General features: G+C 45.0%; 1 protein-coding gene and 1 pseudogene across 6 annotated transcripts in view; both read left to right on the top strand.

Annotated features, from left to right (window-relative positions):
- Positions 1–20,003, top strand: part of VEPH1 (ventricular zone expressed PH domain containing 1) — a 500,435-nt gene that overhangs the window by 206,531 nt on the left and 273,901 nt on the right. The window lies entirely within an intron of this gene.
- LOC120938729 lies at positions 840–917 on the top strand (annotated as a pseudogene).

Below are 20,003 nucleotides of genomic sequence, written 5' to 3'. Positions count from 1 at the left end.
TTTTGATGGTGCACAGAATTCAATTAATTCAATTCATTTCATATTATGTTCCCATGTTATAAAGGGACCTAGGGTCTAAAACCAATAAAAAGTTATTGAAAGAGCTAATCACAACTTCACAAATATGTACAATATGTAAATGACTTCTCACTTACGTATATAGAAATTTAGCATTGATTACCACTTCAGCCCCTGAAGGGTTTACCCAGTTCCTGACTAGGACATTTTTTTGATATATACTAATATCGATACCGGGACCGATACCGAGCATTTGCGTGAGTACTTGTACTCGCACAAATGCTCCCGATACCTTAGCAGATACCTGGCGGAGTCAGCGGGCGGCGCATCGAGCTGGCAGGGAGTGCAGAGTTCAGGGCGACCAGAGCCATCACATTCAGTCGCGGAAGTGACGCTCTGTGTTGCCGTCAGAGACGCCCATCTTGGTACACCCTGCACTCGGCCCATAAACTTCAATAGCTGTGAGTGTGAAAAAGTTGTGCCATTTGCTGGCACTTTCCAGCCACCTTCTCTATTCATAGAACTCAAAGTATTATTTCCCAGAATGCCATGTTCTGTGATTGGAGGAGGCAAATCTTGTAATTTCTCTTACTGTCCTACATTGACAGAATGCTTTGCATCCTGGGAAAGAAAACGTCAAATTCTGTAAATGGAGGAGAAAGGCAGAAGGGGAGGGTGGGCAGAACAATGCTTTCACATTTGAAAATGTTAACCCTAGCAGTGCCAGGAGACCAGTGCTGTGGGGAGAACACCGTAGCAGTATGGAGACGATTTCTACATTATGTAGAAGCCACCTGAACACGGGACACACTTCATTACAGGTTGCTTCTTGGCCTTTTGGCTAAGATCAAGTGTAGTATCTGTTATTAGTTGCCAAATGATAACCTGAAGCACCTCCTACATGGGGAGGGTGGATGCAAATCCAATGGGGTCATTGCACCTGGAAGGACGGTTTCGGGAGGGATATGTGGATTACCACGCTCCGACGGAGTCAGGGGTGGGCCACAATCGAGTCTGAGCCGTCTGGAAGGGTGCTTCTGATGAGGATGGGTGGCTGCACTGGGTCTGGCGTTTTTTACCAAGTCTTATTCTGGCCTTCTGGCTGGTGTCAGTGTAAGTGCTGTCCCTGTCGGGGATCTGGTTGGAGGAGCTTGCGTAGCCCTGTAATTTGAGACGGGTGAGGCCATGCAAATCTGCCAGATTGAGGGGGTCCTAGAGGGGCTAGTACCGGGAGGCTGTAAGATAGACGGCTCTCCCTGAGAAAACCTGGAAGTGGCTCTCTCTCGGTAGGGATGGAGGTTTGCACTGGAGGATTTTGTTTTTGTTTGTACACGATTTGCACTGTGTGACTGGTTGGGTGTAGGTCCTCGGGCCTACTCTAAAAGTCTTGGGAGGGGGTGGACATGTCTTTCTGGCTTAGTTCGCCCTCTCTCATGGGGTTTCCCTTCAGGGGAGCCCCACCTAGTACTTGGGTGGGTCTGTTTCGGCAGACCCTCCAGAGAATGGGGTCTGTCTGGTTTCGGCCAGATGGACCAAAGTGTAAGTACCCTTTTCCCTGTCAGGAGCCTACCGCCCTGGGGGATTCAGGGCAAGGCCCTCTGATTTCAGAGGGCTTGTGTACACCCGTTGCACGTTTTTGTGACACCTCTTTATGTTGTGCACATTTTTTTTGCATCGGGTGGAGTTTTTTAAGTGTGTTTCACACGCCATGGGCTTTTTAAAAAACAAAACAAAAAAAAACCACTTCATTACAGGTAATGTATGTCCCTGGTGCTGTATGGCAAAAAAAAGTTATCCAAACTTCATCTTTAATTGACCAGCTTTAGTAGATTAAATGGGAATCCTAATTGCCTGTTTAAGCGCTTTTATCATATTACAGGAGTCACATACATTTTTCATTGGAAAACTTTTACCAGAATAAGCATATTTCATTCAGATAGTTGGCTGTTGGTGTCACAAAAAATAAAAATGGCAAAGTAACAGGTTAGAAAGCCTACAAGAAAGCATTTTACAGAAAGAAAGATATGGCCCTAGTTTCATCTCAAAGTGAAGGGAAAAAAAGATTGTTTCTTTCTACTGGCACAAAAGCAGTACAGTTAGTCAGGATTTTCTCTCTTCTAATATTTAAATAAAATATCCAAAATATCACAAAATAGAACGTGTATTATTGTGTATTTTTATTTAATTCATTTTACGCTTGCTGCACAAAAAAGCATTGTTGGGCTCTCGCTCGGTGTTTTAATGTAAAAACAAAAACAGCTTCAACCAAAAAGAAATTGCATAAAATACTACGGCCCAGATCCACAAAAATCTGCCTATCTTTAGGCAGGCGTAGCGTATCTCAGATACACTACGCTGCCGTAACTTACAGCGTACTTTCTGTATCCAGAAAGAATTTGCGCCATAAGTTACGGCGGCGTAGTGTAAATGTGTCGGCGTAAGGGTGCACAATTCAAATGACTAACATGTGGGTGTGTTTTATGTTAATTCAACTTGACCCCAGGTAAATTATGTTTTTTTTTAGCCGCGCATGCGCCGTCCGTGGGGTATCCCAGTGCGCATGTTCGAAATCATGTTGCAAATAGTCAATGCCTTCGTCGTGAACGTAATTTACGCAAAGCCCTATTCGCGAACGTTTTACGCAAACGACGTAAACAACGGAAAATTCGACGCTGTCCCGACGTCCATACTTAACATTGCATACGACTCATAGACCCAGGGGTAACATTACGCCGAAAAAAGCCTTACGTAAACGACGTAAAAAAATGTGCCGGGCGGACGTACGTTTGAGGATCGGCGTATCTAGCTAATTTGCATACTCTACGCGGAAATCAACGGAAGCGCCACCTAGCGGCCAGCGTAAATATGCACCTAAGATCCGACGGCGTACTTAGACATACGTCAGTCGGATCGAGCCCACATTCAGTCGTATCTTGTTTTGTGCATACAAAACAAAGATATGACGGGGCATCGTAGAACTTACGCGGCGTATCAATAGATACGCCCGCGTACGTTCTTTGTGGGTCTGGGCCTACATCTCTAAATGTATTTATCACTTAGCTTGAAGTTCAGCTTTATAACAGCTTGTACATGTTATGTAATTTTAGCTTATATGAAAAGAAGAGCTGGTGATCCTGCCATGAAGTTCTTGTTCAGACACTTTCTTATGGGGTGACAATTGTGCTCCAACTAGGGTTGTCGCATCAATCGAACACATATTAATTACACAGGTTCTGTGGCTAAATAAGGTGGTAACTAAACTCACTTGGTGCCTTATCTGCATTAAATTAGCCTCAGAAGTGTAATTCTTATGTGTTCGGGTTTAAAGGGATGAGGTGGCAACCCTAGCTCCAACTGTGCTCCTGTGTTGTCACCCTGTCACATGCTCTCCTGGTTGAGACTACAAGTGACCTACCAAATGCATTGTACATGTACAGTTCAATGTTATTGCTATGGCAAGCGTAGTCCATAGCAACGATACATACCTCTGTAGTGCATGCATGTAGACAGGAAGAAGCTAAAAAAAAGATTTGAGGGAAACAGTAGTATAATAATACAAAATATAATACAAAAAGGTGAAAATTGTATTTTATGAAAATAAAAACACGTTAGTACATCGATCTCCACTTCTGTGCTATTGTGTTCAGTTCAGACAGGGGGAGCCCTCCCCCTGCCTGAACACTCCGGTCAGTGCTTTCAGCCATTGGCTGAGAGCGCTGATCGGGAGGCGATCGGCAGATCTTTTTCAGTCATGCCCCTTCGACAGATACACAGGGGCTGTATGTCAGCCGGTTTCTATTGTCGTCCAATATTTGGCCCATGTGTGCTAGGCTTTAGTGATCCAGTTTTAATAAATCTCCTCCACTGCTTTACAGATACTGATATGTTGCTTGGATAAATTGTGATTTGCAGAACTGAATCCAATTACTGCAAATTGTTCCTTCACTTGATTACACTGGGCCATATTCTGATACATTTCAGGCGGCGGAACGTATGTACTTTACGTTACGCCGCCGCAAGTTTAAGTGGCAAGTGCCGGATTCCCAAACCACTTACCTGTGAACTTGCGGCGGCATCGCGTAAAGTCCACCCGTGTAAGCCATCCTAATTCAAATGATCCAGGCAGGGGGCGTGGATCATTTAAATTAGGCGCGCTCCCGCGCCGATCGTAATGCGCATGCTCCGTCGGGTAAATTACCCGACTTGCATTGCGCTAAATGACGTCTCACGGACGTCATTTGTTTTGACTGTAACGTAAATGGCGTCCAGCGCCATTCACGGACGACTTACGTAAACGACGTTCAATTTTGAAATTTCGACGCGGGATCGACGGCCATACTTAACATTGAGTACGCCACCTAGGGGGCATCTTTATCTTTACGCCGCGTATCGCTTACGGAAACGACGTTAAAACACTACGGCGGGCAAGCGTACGTTCGAGAATCGGCGTGAGTAGTCATTTGCATATTCTACGCTGACCGCCACCTAGCGGTCAGCGTAAATATTGCAGCCTAAGATACAACGGCGCAGGCTGGTGTATCTTAGGCATGTTTAAGTGTATCTCAGTTTGAGAATACACTTAAACATAGGAAAGGGACTTACGTAGGCGTATCTGTTGATACGCCTACGTAACTTGTTTAAGAATATGGCCCACTGTCTGTAATATGCTCTAAATGCTGAAGTCTCTTGTAGTATGTGGATTCTTGATTAACGTTTATTATACTTGGAGGGAAATGAAAGCACTCTATAATGTCATAGCTGCCAGATAGAAAAAACAAACAGCAGCTATTTGTGTTCCAAATTATGAGGATTTTAAATGTACAATATAAAGTCTTTCATTGTGTTACTGCAATGAATATGTAATGCAAATATATACACATATGTTGTGTATAATAATCACATACTATTCTGCTCTAATTTCATGTTTCTCAAGTTTGTTGTACAAATGCAAGTAGCATCTTTTTCGGGGTACCAATCCTGGTAAGTCAATGACCGCTTTACAATAAAAAAAAAATCAACGCATGCGCGCGGTGACCGGAGCAGACATGCTGTGACCGAGCTCCGCACACCGCCGACAAAACCACAGCGATATTTAGCGCAGGAGGACCGGGAGACATCCCACGATCGGCAGCGGGTCACAGCTAGACTGTCATGCTGCATCGGACCTCGGGACAAACGAAAAAGCGGCAATACAAGCGCCGGAATCAGCAGGGATCGGTGCGGCCCCCTCCCCCCGGTCAGACTCCCTCACCCAAGATGGCGCCGGGTAAGCCAGAGACACGCGGCCAGCTCAGTAAGCAGACCCGCTCATCACAGGCTGCAGAAACGGCTGCCAGGGAGGACATACGAGATCCTTTTTCCTCACAGTCTTCAGGGGATCAGGTTGGGGACCCCCGAGGTGAGTGCCTCTCCCTGTCATTGTCCCCTAGGTCTCCCCAGGATCCATTAGAGCACGCTGGCTCCCCTGGTTCATCTATGGATAGGAACATGGCTGAGCTGGCTGATGCCATGTTCAGCCAGGCGGACCAGGCCAGCCCTGCTCAGGGCGAATCCTCGCCTCCATCTGTTCCTTATGCAGGGGATGCAGTGCTGCTGGCCCGTTTCTCCTCAATGCTACAGCAGGAACTTTCTAAAGCGTGCTTGATTATAACCACGGACATTAAGCAGGACATACAAAGTTTTGGGCTCAGACTGGACACTATAGAGAATAAGGTGGAGGGATCTGTAGCCAGGATCAATCAAAATACCAGGATGGTTACTGAACTTCAGGAGCGACTAAATGAGGCCCACTCAAAGATTGAAGACCTGGAAAACCGTTCTCGCCGCTATAATGTGCGGGTCCGTGGCCTACAGGAGAGTCACACGGATCTGGAGGACGCTATGCAGGCCCTCATGAGGGAACTCATTCCGGACTTTTTACCCCATCAGCTGGAGATTGACAGAGTCCATAGGGCCTTGACGGCCCCCAGGTCGGATGGGCTTCCACGTGATATAATAATGAAGCCGCATTATTATAAGATAAAGGAAAAAATGATGACGGCGTCCAGGAATCGCCAGGATTTGCTGCTGTTTGGGACTCCTATCCAGTTGTTTGCTGATCTGGCCCCCTCCACAGTGCAAAAGCGCCGTAATATGAAGCCCCTTTTGCAACAGTTGTTGAACCGCCAGATAAAATACCGATGGTCTTTTCCGTTTCGGTTGTCCTTTTCCTATAAGGGCAAGCCATACTCCTTCACGACCTTCCATGATGGAGAGGGTCTGCTGCGAGAGTTGGGCATCATCTCGAGGGACCAGCCTGCCCCTTCTTCTTCGAATCAAGCCGGGTACACACGGACAAACATGTATGGTGAAAGCGGTCCGTCGGACCGTTTTCACCATACATGTCTGCCAGAGGGCTTCTGTACGATGGTTGTACACACCATCGTACAGAAGTCCGCGCGTAAACAATACGCGGGGCGTGTCCGCGGTGTCGCCGCGTCGATGACGCGGTGTCGCCGCGACAATGACGCGGCGACGTGGGCGGCCCGCCTTTAAAATGCTTCCACGCATGCGTCGAAGTCATTCGACGCATGCGAGGGACGGCGGGCGCCTGGACATGTACGGTAGGTCTGTACTGACGACCGTACATGTCCGAGCGGGCTGAATTCCAGCGGACTGTTTTAAAACAAGTCCAGGAATATTTGTCTGCTGGGAAAAGGCCCGGCGGGCAAATGTTTGCTGGAATTCGGCCCGCTCGCGCCCACACACGACCAAACATGTCTGCTGAAACTGGCCTGCGGGCCAGTTTCAGCAGACATGTTTGCTCGTGAGTATGGGGCCTCAGATGGACCGCCCCTTGTCCCCGATCTGGCATACTCAACACTCTGGTCGGAGAAAGAGGGCCACATCGCCACCTACTTGAACAGTCGCAGCCCCCCTTTCCTTTTTGTTATTTTTTTTTTTTTTGGAAGGGGATTGCTCTCCCATTCTGGTTTTCCTCCCCCTTGAGTTCTGACAGTGGGACTTGTCTCTAGAAGGGTCGCGCAGAGGCCCGCACTGTGGGGGGGGGGTGGAGGGGCGGGGGGTCCTGACTGTTTCGGTTGTTGTAAATTTGCCAAGGTTCGGCTTAGCTGATATATCTATCCCTTTTTTTTTTTTTTATTATTTATTTTATTTGTTTTGGTCAGTATTCCTGTTTTGTGCCTACTGTCCTATAGTTACCGGGTCAGCTGTACTGTTACCTGCTGTGATGGGGTGGCCCGGCTTGCCGACGACCCCCCCGGGACACCGGGGGGCGGCGGCGGCGCGGGCTAACCCTCTGTAAATTTTCTCACTAATGGGGATGTTACTATGCTTGTCAGGCCTCCTCTAGACTCAAAGCGAGCACGGTTTGAGTCGGGGTGGACCCGTGAGCCACTCGAGTGACCTTGCCCCTGTCTTAGGATGGGAGCAACCTCACGACTGATTCCCCGGGATCATTGCCCGGGAGGGGATTCGTCCCGTTGTTCACTTTGTTTAGCAAACATGTCGTTATCAACTTTTTTGCTTTTCTTTCCTTTGCTCTTGACCTCGTGCTCTGACCCTGCCATGATCCTATGGATTCCTAGAGTGACCTCGCCCTTCCTCTACCGGAGCTGGGGAGCTCTGCATCAAAGCCAAGGTGAGTGTGCTCTGCCAAACCGCGATGACGACTGATTTTTCCACAAAATACTCCATAATAACACACAATGTACAGGGTTTTAATTCTCCCCCTAAGCGAGCTAAGGCGTTTCACTACTATTATAAACAGAAGGTGGATATACTGCTGTTGCAGGAGACCCACTTCTCCAGGACCTCGACTCCGAGATATCTCAGTGCCCAATACCCCCAGTTCTACCTCTCTTCTGCTACGGAAAAGAAACGGGGAGTAGCTATCTGCTTTTCACGTAAGGTCCCCTTTACTCCCATCACGGTAGTTAAAGATAAAGAGGGTAGATACCTGATGACAGTGGGACGAATTAATGATCAACTGACCTCCATAATCTCCTACTATACTCCCAACTCGGGACAGCTAGAATTTTTTCGCGATATGTTGGCGATACTTCTCCCAAAGGCACAGGGTCAAGTAATTATGGGAGGGGACAGCAACTTACCTCTAGACCAAACGCTAGATAAATCATCTCCCAGAAAGTCCCTATTTAAATATACACCTAAAAATAGTAGTAAATTTGCTCGACTGTTACATAGCAATGATCTAATTGACGCCTGGCGTGAGGATAATCCCTCTGTGCGCGATTACACCCATTATTCACATGTACATAAAACCTACTCCCGGATAGATCATGTTTTTATAACTTCCTCACTGATCCCTTTCGTGACCTCGGTTAAAATTTTGGTTACTCCATGGTCGGATCATGCGCCGGTGCGATTGTCCCTTTCGGACCTTTGGAAGAAACCATGTCCATCCCCGTGGAGGCTAAATGTGTCTTTGTTAAACGACCCAACTATTCTGACAGGGATAGAAAAGGAGTTGCGCATGTTTTTTCGCGAAAATTCGCCATCGGCCACGTCCCCTATTATCAATTGGGCAGCGCATAAGGCCACCGTCCGCGGGAAACTCATACAGGTAGCCGCAACATTGAAGCGCAACCGCGAACACACAATCACACAACTGGAAACTGATTTGACCACTCTCCTAGCGGAGCAAAGGGCATCGCCGCTGATTGACATTAGGCACAAAATTGATACGGCCAGGCTGTCATTGAACTTAAGCCTCACCACACAAGCTGAAAAGCGACTACGATGGTCACGACATAGATACTATACGTTGGGGGACAAGCCTACCACTCTTTTAGCAAGAAAACTAACCCCTCGCCCTAGTGCACCTGCCCTACCTAAACTTAGATTAAACGATGGGCGGTTGACCCAGAACCCGGAATCTATTGTAAGCGAGTTTACCAAATTTTACTCCAAATTATACGACAGCCCTGAACAGTGTAGCAAGACTAAAATGGACGACTTCTTTAGAGACTTACCCCTGCCCATGCTGACTAAGGACCATTCGGATCTCATGGACATGGAATTTACAGAGGCAGAGGTTAGACAGGCTATAAAAGGTTTGAATCCCTCTAAAGCTCCAGGCCCGGATGGGTTCCCTGGACAATATTACCATAAATACCAGGAGATCCTAACCCCACACCTTTGCGCGTTTTTTAATGCAATTCGGAGGGGCATTGGTCTCCCGGCTCAGGAGAACAGGGCCTATGTCCATGTTATCCCGAAACCGGGGAAAGATCACGGGCTTTGTGCAAATTACCGCCCCATATCGTTGATAAATACCGACCTCAAAATCATGACTAAAGTCCTGGCAGCCAGACTTAATTCGTTTCTCGCGCAGTATGTTCACCCAGATCAGGCAGGGTTTGTCCCCGGACGACAAGCTTCGGATCAGACTAGGAGAGTCATAGACGCTATTTCTGCGATACATTCGGACTGGGATAATGGGGGACCTAGGAGGGGGATGTTGTTGTCTTTGGACATGCACAAAGCCTTTGATTCCCTATCATGGGAATACCTCTTCTATGTCCTGACTAAGCTGGGGTTTGGGTCAAATTTTCTGTCCATATTACGGGTTCTCTATGAGTCCCCTTCTGCTTCACTGATGGTGAAGGGATACTCATCCGGCCCTTTCCCTATTCGTAGAGGGACTCGTCAAGGGTGCCCCCTGTCCCCGTTGCTTTTCGTTTTGGCTCTAGAGCCGCTCGCTATAAAAATACGTAATTCAACTGACGTACGGGGCATTACTTGTGGCAACCATGAGCATAAATGTATCCTCTTTGCGGATGATATCTTGATGATGGTCTCGACGCCGATCACCACCCTTCCTAACCTATACACTATACTTAAACTATTTACGGCGATTTCAGGTCTTAGTATAAATCATGATAAGTCCCAGGCTATGAACATCTCGCTATCAGATAATACGCTATTGACACTCAAACGCTCCTTTAAATTTGTTTGGCACGCGGAGTCGCTCCCTTATCTAGGAATAAATCTCACCCCGACATTACGCACTCTGTACTCAAAAAATTACCCAACATCATTTCAACGTCTGACGGCTGACTTGGCCAGGTGGATGCTTCGTCCCCCCTCGTGGTTTGGCAGACTACACTCCGTTAAGATGAATGTACTCCCGAGGGTATTGTATTTGTTTCGAACGTTGCCAATCTCGATTGTCCGTTCAGATCTGTTAGCATTCCAGAAAAAAATGTTGTCTTTTATCTGGGGGGATAAGAGGCCCAGGGTGAATAAGCGCACACTATTTACCCCTAAAAGGAGGGGTGGACTGGGTGCCCCAGATCTGCAAAAATATTATTACGCAGCTCAACTGGCTCAACTTGCCAGGTTTCATTCTGCCAAGCCCCATCCGATTTGGATGAAGATGGAGGAATTTGCATGCACGGGAAGGCCGATGTCGCACCTTTTATGGTTGTCGCCTGGGGACCGGTCCCCAATCCTGTGTCCGGCATTGTCCTCATCCCTGGGTATTTGGGATAGGTTGAGGAAGACGTACAAGTTTTCTTCCCAACATACTCCATTGGCCCCGATTTTTGGAAATTCGGATTTCACCCCGGGCCTCACCCCCAGAACGTTTCTTTGGTGGACCAACAAAGGGCTACTACGGATAGCTGATCTGTGTAACCATAAGGGTATATTGACGAGACAGGCACTAATTGAGAAGTACCAAATGCCGCCCTCTGAGTTTTTCCGAGGGGCTCAGATTCTGCACTTCTTGGGGACTTTGTCGCGAGATTCTGACATGACAACTAGGTCCTCGATGGAGCACCTGTGTCAGAGCTTCGACAAAATCCGAGGGCATATCTCTGAAATATATACTATCTTGACTAACTCTGCCGACAAATTGGCTTATATGGTAAAATGGGAGGAAGACCTTCGGGAGACAATTGAACTAGGTGATTGGTACGCTATAACTCAAGGGGCCTCAAAGTCCATAATTAATACATCAATTATTGAAGCGAACTATAAAGTGCTCCTGCGATGGTATATGGTTCCAACCAGGCTGGCATCATTTGTAGCGGCTGCGTCCCCTCTGTGTTTTCGCGGATGTGGTCAGCAGGGAACCATGTACCATGTGTGGTGGCAGTGCCCCAAGGTACGGCGTTATTGGATCAGAGTATACAACTTCATTTACTCTCTTACCCAGGTCAATTTAGTGAAGTCCCCGAGACAGGCCCTGCTGGGTAGTGTGATAGAGACGGCATCAAAACCTCAGAGGCGTCTTATCTCATTCATATTTATTTCAGCCAGGATTATTATTGCAAAATCCTGGAAGAGGGCGGCTTTACCATTCGCGCATCTTAAGAACAAGCTTTCTTGGATTATGCTAAACGAACGTATGTCTGCACTATTGCAGGATAAAATGCAAATGTTTGACAAAGTTTGGGACCCCTGGGTGAAATACCTGACGAGGGATCCGAGATTCTTGCCTGAGTAGGGCAGTCTCGGGGTGGTGGGGTTGGAGCACGGGGTCACTCTCTTTTTCTTTTTCTATTTCTTCCTCTATTTTCTCTACTATCTCTTATCTTCTGTTTTCTTCTCCTTTTCACTTTTCTGTCCTTGTCTTGTTATTATGATGATGTGAGAGTCATCTAAATTTTTATTTATTTTTTTGCCTTTGCTCCCTAACCGCTGCGTAGTGAGCATTTCCATGGAGTGTGGTTCGATCTCAGGGAGTGAGGGGGAGATCTTGCCACACAGCCGTTTACACCGATTTGCTTATATATACAGCGGTTAGTTGATGTGTCTAACATATATGCTTATCTGAATAATTCTTTATGGATGACTTTTGTTTACCTTTAATGGTTGGAGGATTTAATACTAAAATGTCATAAGGTAGTAGATCCAGCCCATGTGTGGAACTTCAAGTGAGCTTTGAAGTCATTGTTGAGGATAATGATGTCTTACTTACTCCGCTTCATAATGATTCCAGTTTGTAATTTGTCTGTAATGGAGGTTCCCATGCATTGTTAGAATAACTAAGGACTTTACTTACATTTTGTATTTCTTTGTAAAAAATTCAATAAAAAACATTGAAACAAAAAAAAAAAAATCAACAAAAAAATGTATGTAAGTGTTGCACATATCCTGAAAGTATGGCCAATAATTCCAATGTGCGAAGGGAGCGGGCCCAGGTGAAACCAGAAGTGTTTTTATTGAAAGGTTTCTGCAATGACACAATGACCTTCAGACTGATAGACTGGGTAGCAACTGCTATTGTGTTCATACATAATAATACACATCTATCTGTAATAACAACATTCTCATATACAGGAATAACGTCCTCATAGAAAATAATATACAATTGCACATGTGTCGATATGTTATTAATCACACAGCAGCCTTTACTGATCACAAGGATGTAAATTAAATCACTTTCACCCTGTTTATAGCCTTAAATATGCTCCCTCTTACCTGCAATGACACAAACACAAGACTGGGTAGCAACTGCCATTGTGTTCCCACCAGAAACAAAGGTCAATCTTTTGGTTCCCCTGCTATTAGCAATGGTTCCATTAGAATGTGCTTTTCTGTCATTCAGGCTTTTCATTCTACGCTGCCATCTACTGGCGATTTAATAGAAGTGCCATGAGTTTTACTTTATCCATTAGCAAAACTATAATCCTTTTTTCCCTATAAATGCTATCTCTTGTCCTCCACAAAAAAAACAGCAGTCTATTAAAACATGTAGAATTATTTAAAAGTAATTACTCACCAAACTACTTCTACAGTGCTTAAAACCATATGTAAAGTTGCTAGTTTTATCACCACTATCAAAAAAGATATTCAGTTAAGATTAGTTAAAGCGGAGTTCCAACCACAATTAGCATTTTTTTAAATGTATGTCCTTTCATCCTGCGTTTTTAAATTATAAATCTGGTCACTTACTATTTTACAATCCGCCGCCGATCCGCATAGTTATTCAAAAAAGATAGTTTATATCTACACCGTTGTCATTTTGCTTGTGGGCATTGTGAAGCCTACAGGCACTTACTTCCTGGAAGTCTTGGATGGGGAGTGATAATTGGACAGCGCACTGCATCCTGGGAAATGATGACACACATTTCCCAGGAGCATAAGAGGGAGATAATGTCAGAATCCTAGGTGGTTTCAAAGGCAGATTTTGTGGGACCGCATAGCAACAGGCATTTCCAGATGAGTAAAAAAAAAAAATATTTTCTTTTTTCTTTTTTAGTCGTAAGCTACAGTTTAAAGCAAAATTGTTTTTTTGATGGAACCTCCACTTTAATTCAGTTTTGTTTAAAAAACTTTCAAGTATGTTTTATTAATTTATTAGGAAATCTATCATAAAAGTGATAGCTACTCGGCTATCACACAGCCTCTTGAGCCTCCCAACTGTCTGGAAACAAGTGTGTAGTTCAGTTGCCAGATTCACAAAGAGTTACGCCGGCGTATCAGTAGATACGCCGTCGTAACTCGGAATCTAAGCCGTCGTAAGTTTAAGTGTATGCTCAAACTGAGATAGACTTAAACCTAGCTAAGATACGACGGCCTGCGCCGTCGTATCTTAGGGTGCAATATTTCCGCTGGCCGCTAGGTGGCGCTTCCGTTGGGTTCGGCGTAGAATATGCAAATGACTAGATAGGCCGATTCACGAACGTACGCTTGCCCATCGCAGTAAAGATACGCCGTTTACGTAAGGCGATTGACTAGGCCAACTATTTGTTCGACTAACAATGTTAAGTATGGCCGTCGTTCCCGTGTCGAAATTTGAAAAATTTACGTTGTTTGCGTAAGTCGTCTGTGAATGGGGCTGGACGTCATTTACGTTCACGTCGAAACCAATACGTCCTTGCGGCGTACTTTGGAGCAATGCACACTGGGATGTGTACACGGACGGCGCATGCACCGTTCGTAAAATCACGTCGGGTCACCAATCATTTACATAAAACACGCCCCACTCATCCTCATTTGAATTAGGCGCGCTTACGCCGGCCCCATTCACGCTACGCTGCCGTAACTCAGGAGGCAAGTGCTTCATGAATACAGCACTTGCCTCTCTCACTTACGGCGGCATAGCGTAAATACGATATGCTACGCCGCCTCAAAGATACACACATCTATCTACCTGAATCGAGCTACAGGTGTTCTGACTTCACTCGGATTCACAGATTGCCTGTATTTTCTATTGTGAAAAGGGGAATAATTACCGCGCTAAAAAGAAATAATTAACACATCTAAATAAAACTAAAAATAAAGTGAGCTGCAACAAATTTGTGATATAGTGGTGAGTCAGATCATACTGGAACCAAAGGGACAACTTGGCAGTCAGCATTGTCACAAGGTTATCTTTAGCAGCTTGCAGGTGTCTCATATAACATGTTTCAAAATGCATCTCTTTATTATAAATTCAAATAATTAAACATCCAATAGAACTTAAATCAGTTAAAAAAAAACATCCTCATTTAAAGTTGAACTCTAGCCTTAAAGCCACCCTCACTTTTATCATAGTCACTGGACATTGGACATTGCAGGTCTTTCTTCCTCTGGCGGTGGGAAGATCCTGAATATTGCAGAGACCTGTGCCATATAATGATTATCCCGACAGCTTGGGTTCACAGGGCTGGTGATAGGATGGGTATTGCAGGGGAGTGTTACAGTGGGAGTTGATTTTAAAATAATGACGGACATTAAATTAAAACATAATAGGCTAGAGTTCAGTATTAAAGTAATACTCATATTAAGTAAACCTGTGACAAATCTGGGAAATTTAAGCTGAGCATATAATGACAAAACACATATTGTGCTTGGTTAAATTCACTGAATACCACATGCTAAAGTTAGCACATATCCATCAATCTAGGCAGTTCAAATTATATGAGTCTCCCTATCAGTGCTGGATTTAGACCTGGGGGTGGGGGGGGGGGGTCATGGCACTTAAATTGGGGGGGGGGGGGGGTCCCTCAAAATAGAAATGAAATAATAGGTCAAATAAAAAAAGTGAACTAAAATGAATGATCAGCCACGTTTGTTCTAAAAAAATATATAAGTTATGTTCAGAAGAAGACATTTCTTTTCTTTTTTTCTCACTTTTATTGACTGGAAGAATACACATTACATAGGTAATTGGAACTGGCAAGTCATACATCACAGTTATGCATCACATTACAATATTTACAAAAAGTCTTTCTTCTTGCACTTAGCATCTGCAAAATATTTAACTAAGTCATCAAACTGTTTCATCTTAAGGACACTGCTCTCGACTGCCAGTAGGCACAAACCACTTAGACTTTTTATGGGTCTTTATTAGTACCATTTTTCTGAACGACCTTTCTCCACAGCTACTAGCGACTGTCATGATCAAATATAATTTAGGAGCTACACCTGGAAAGGTATCAGTAATGCCGCGTACACACCATCACTTTATGTGATGAAAAAAAATGACGTTTTTAAAAACGTCACTTTAATTGACTGTGTGTGGGGGAAAACGTCGTTTTATGTCTTGTAAAAAACGACCAAAAAAAATTGAAGCATGCTTCAATTTTATGTGTCGTTTTTCAAAAGTGCACTTTTTACTTCACAGAAATTGACCGTGTGTAGCAAAAAACGTCGTTTTCTAAGACGTTTTTTCATCCACGCATGCCCAGAAGCTACTTATGAAGCGAGCTTCAATGGTAAAACGTGGTGGAACGTAACCTCACTTTGCAAGAACATTGTGAGAAAAACGATGGTGTGTAGGCAACTTCGTCTTTGAAAATTGAAGTTTCAAAAACGTCATTTTTTACTTCACAGAAAGTGTCGTTTTTTTTCATCACATAAAGTGATGGTGTGTATGCGGCATAAGCCTTTCATCGTGTAATAAAACTGCCTGTTGAGATGGAGTGAGACATGACCAGAGCTTGGCAAAGGCTGCAAACGACAATTTCTTCAACAAACACACTACTGAGGTCAACTGCACCTGTCAATGAATTTTGAATGATCCCAGAAGCATCTTTAACTATTGGCAAACTGATGCCACAAATACAAGACAGGCCTTAACACAGGCCTTATTAATTGAGGCTAATCACACAGTAAAGGACCAAGACATAGGCTTAGAATTAAAGGGGGATAGACCCATAGCTCAAACCACTCAAAGTTTGCATACAAAATCATATGCGTGTTTTCCAAGTCAAATATATATTTCTTCTCTTTGAGGGACACAGGATTTCTTGATCTTCCAGGTTAAACTGCCATTTACAAGACAAATGGACACTGGCAAAAAATCTGTTGGCTAACACAGGATAACCCTGCTCAATACTAGCATGCATCAATTGTTTGTTACTGTTCTTGGGAAAGTGGGTGTGGCTTCTTCAGCTCTGACTTCTATGGACATCAAGGACGCATAAATACGCATAAATACATGCCCCAATCTTTCCAGCACATCTACATTTTCCTACATTTTTCTGTGAGGCCTCTACATTTGCAATGTGTAGCCCTCATCTTGTCTGCACCATGGGTGTTCACCAAGATGCTAGCCCTAGTATTAGACCTGCTGTGCTCTAGTGGCATTCTCATTCTGGGATACTTGAACAACCTCCTGTTGAGGGAAGAGTCAATGTGGGCTCTTTCAAAAAACTGTGGCTTAGACTGTCCAGAAGTAGTGTTGGGAGAACAGTTTGAGCCAAGAAAAAGTTCAGATCGAACATTGTCTGTTCGCCCATTTGGAGAATGCTGAATGGGCAGAGCATTTGACCGGTTGTTTGGCGTTTCGAATGCCCCACAAAGCACTGAGCGCTGCACAGTGCATTTTAAGCCCTGATTGGCTGATGCAATGAAGGCTTTGCTCAATCAGGGCACAGAGCACTGTCAGAGTCATTATTGGAGAAAGTCATGATGATTTAGCCCAATCATGGCTCATTGCTCATAGACCCACCCCACACTATAAAAGGTTCCTTCCCAGAGGAGTGTTTTGCAGTGTGATGTTGGAGTAGAGATAGATAGAACATGTTTATTGCTACTAGCGAGTTAGTGTGCTATTGTGATTCTATTGTGAGTGTAGAGTGTCAGTGTAGTGTGAATATAGTGATAGGGCAGCGCCAGTGTAGTGTGCCCATGCAGTTTTACTGTAGTGTCAGTGCAGTTTTACTGCAGTATATTGAAGTCAGTGTAGTGTCCGTGCAGTTTTTCTGCAGTATATTGTAGTGTGTCTATGCAGTTTTACTGCAGTATATTGAAGTGCATCTGTGCAGTTTTACTGCAATATATTGTAGTGTGTCAGTACAGTTTTACTGCAGTATTTTGAAGTGCGTCAGTGCAGTTTTACTGCAGTATATTGAAGTGCATTAGTGCAGTTTTACTGCAGTATATTGAAGTGCATCAGTGCAGTTTTACTGCAGTATATTGTAGTGTGTCAGTGGAATGTGTCTGTGTAGTTTAGTGTTTTACACCGCATCACATAACATTTACTACTGTCAGTCACTTGCTCCTTGATGATGCACAGGCATTACTTGGCTCTGATGTTGGTTCTGAGGTGGTGGAATTTAGGAACATGAGCCTACAGAGAGGGAAGAACAGTTATAAACAACAAATTGGCAGCCATGTTCCCCCAGCTGCAGCATATTGCCAAGTTGGCTCCAGTGATGATGAGAATGAAGGTGGTGATAAAAATTAGGTCACTGACACGACTTGGGTGCCGTATAGAGCAGAGAAGGAAAGTGAGTGTGAGACACAACCCCAACAAGGCAGGATGTCCTCCAGAGGCAGCCATCATGAAAGAGTAGAGAGCAGTAACCTATTCCATTAAATTGTTGAGCTCTTATCTCCTGGCCCCCTTCCCACAGATCAGCTATCTGGGCCTTTTTTAGCACATGTGCAGCCAATCACACTGTTGCAATTTTCAAACTTTGCTTCAAGCAAAACAAGCATGGAAAAAACACCAGCCATTTGGGTACCAAAGGCATTTAATCTCTCACCACTCTGCCCATTGGCAAGAGCACCTGAAAGCCACAAAAAAGGGACGCAATTATACTCCTCCTCATGCCTCACCTTTTAGGTCCACCCCCGCTATATATTATGACCTCTCAGCAGTCTCCACTGACAGGGATGATGATATAGCGAAGAGTGTCAGAGGTCCTTGCAGCACATCTGCCGGCAGCACACCACCAGCTGTAGAGTATAGCAGGCAAATTTCTCTGCCCCAGCTGCTGCAGCGAAAAAACAACAATAAAATCCCTGCTACCCACATGCCCACATGTTGGAATTCCAGCTTTGTCCATGCTGCTGACTTTACAACTCCTACCTTACCATTTGGTGGATTCTGCCCCCTTCCATGAATTTGCAGAATGTGCTGTACCCCAATGGCAGGTTCCCAGTCACTTATTCCCTGCATGTAAGTCCATTCCAGATCTGTACCATCACATGGAAGGCAATGTTGTGTCATTGTTGGGCAAAGCAGTCAGCAGCAAGGTTCATGTTACTGCAAACATCATGGTCAGTGACAGGAACAATATGATTCATTCACAGCAAACTGGGTAACTCTGCTTGCAACTAAGGAGGATGCAGGACAGGGCTCAGTGTTGGAGCTTTTTTTTCCGTTGCGTCTCTATACAGCTGGTGGTAATGATACAAGATTGTTCAGCTCCACCCCCTCCTCCTCCTTCTCCTCCTCAATGCCCTTATCTGCTGAATTGTCCTATGAACCATCAGTACCCTCTAAGCATTCAAGGGGCTATTCAACGATTCAGGCTAAAAGATGCCATGCAGTGATTCAGCTGGTCTGTCTAGGGGACAGGAGCCACACCGTAACAGATATTCTTTCAGCTCTGCAAGGGCAGGCCAGAGGTGGTTCATGTCATGCCAGCTTGAGTCAGGAATGATGGTGTGTGATAATGGCACTAACATCCTGTCTGTCCTTTGACAGGGGAAGTTGACACTTGTGCCATGCCTGGCACATGGGTAAGTAGTTATTCATGCGCTACAGTGCAAACTATGTGTGTAGAGGGTAAAGATGCGGCAACTACCGTATGGGCCAACCACTACCTACAGTGCTGCAAGTTAAGCATTTGGATGCACCTTATCTTAGCATTTATAGCAATTTTTATCTTTCAGTCAGTCTATTTGCATATTTGCACATTCATTTATCAATTATACTATTTTGGTTATTTATACATTTTACCAATTACACCATTCTATGCTATTGGAGCGCAGCACCATCTCTTGATTTTTTCCATGCCTGGCACATGTGTTCAATTTGGTGGTGCAGTACTTCTTAAACAGGTTGCACGATCTTCTAAAGCTGTCCAGAAGAGTCTGTAGCCTTTTCACGCGTTCAGACACAGGCAGTGTTCAGTTGTCTGAAATTCAGTGGGAATTCCACCTGCCTGTAAATCACCTGATTTGTGACATGCCCGTCAGGGGGAACTCAACTTTGACAATGCTGCAGTGGCTGCACATGAAGCAGAGGTCCATCAACGAGTACCTATGTGAGTATGGCACAATGACAGGCTCAGGGCAGCTTGGTTCTTTTTCCCCATGCCAATGGCTGCTGATAAAGGATGCATACACTGTACTGTCACCATTTGAGGAGGGGACAAAGATGGCAAGCTGTGACAATGCATGCATCAGTGACACTATTCCTCTTGTGTTCCTACTGGAGCAGACTTTGTGTGGGATTATGGATAGGGCACCCGATGCAGACTAGCGGGTGGAAGAGGAGGACTTCCTTTCCTCTCAAGGCCTGCTTTATGCAGACACCATTCTAGCGATCCCACAGAACACACAAGAGGAGAGGAAGGAGGTGGAGGAGGATTCTGGCAGTTTTGGAGGCACTGAAGCAGAGGAAGATATGCATCAAACCTTGGTTTTCCGCCCCCAGAACTCTTGGGAGTAGTACGTGGCTGAGAGGAGGCAGTTCCAGATACTGTAGTCCTCAGTGACCCCGAGGACTCTGCTTCCTATGCCTCTGCAACTTTCTCCCTTATTCTGCAAACCCTGCTGAAAAGACCCCAGAA

Source organism: Rana temporaria, chromosome 4 (assembly GCF_905171775.1).
Source record: "Rana temporaria chromosome 4, aRanTem1.1, whole genome shotgun sequence".
Taxonomy (NCBI): domain Eukaryota; kingdom Metazoa; phylum Chordata; class Amphibia; order Anura; family Ranidae; genus Rana; species Rana temporaria.
The sequence above is the reverse complement of the archived record's forward strand: the minus strand, read 5'-3'. Positions and strand labels throughout refer to the sequence as shown.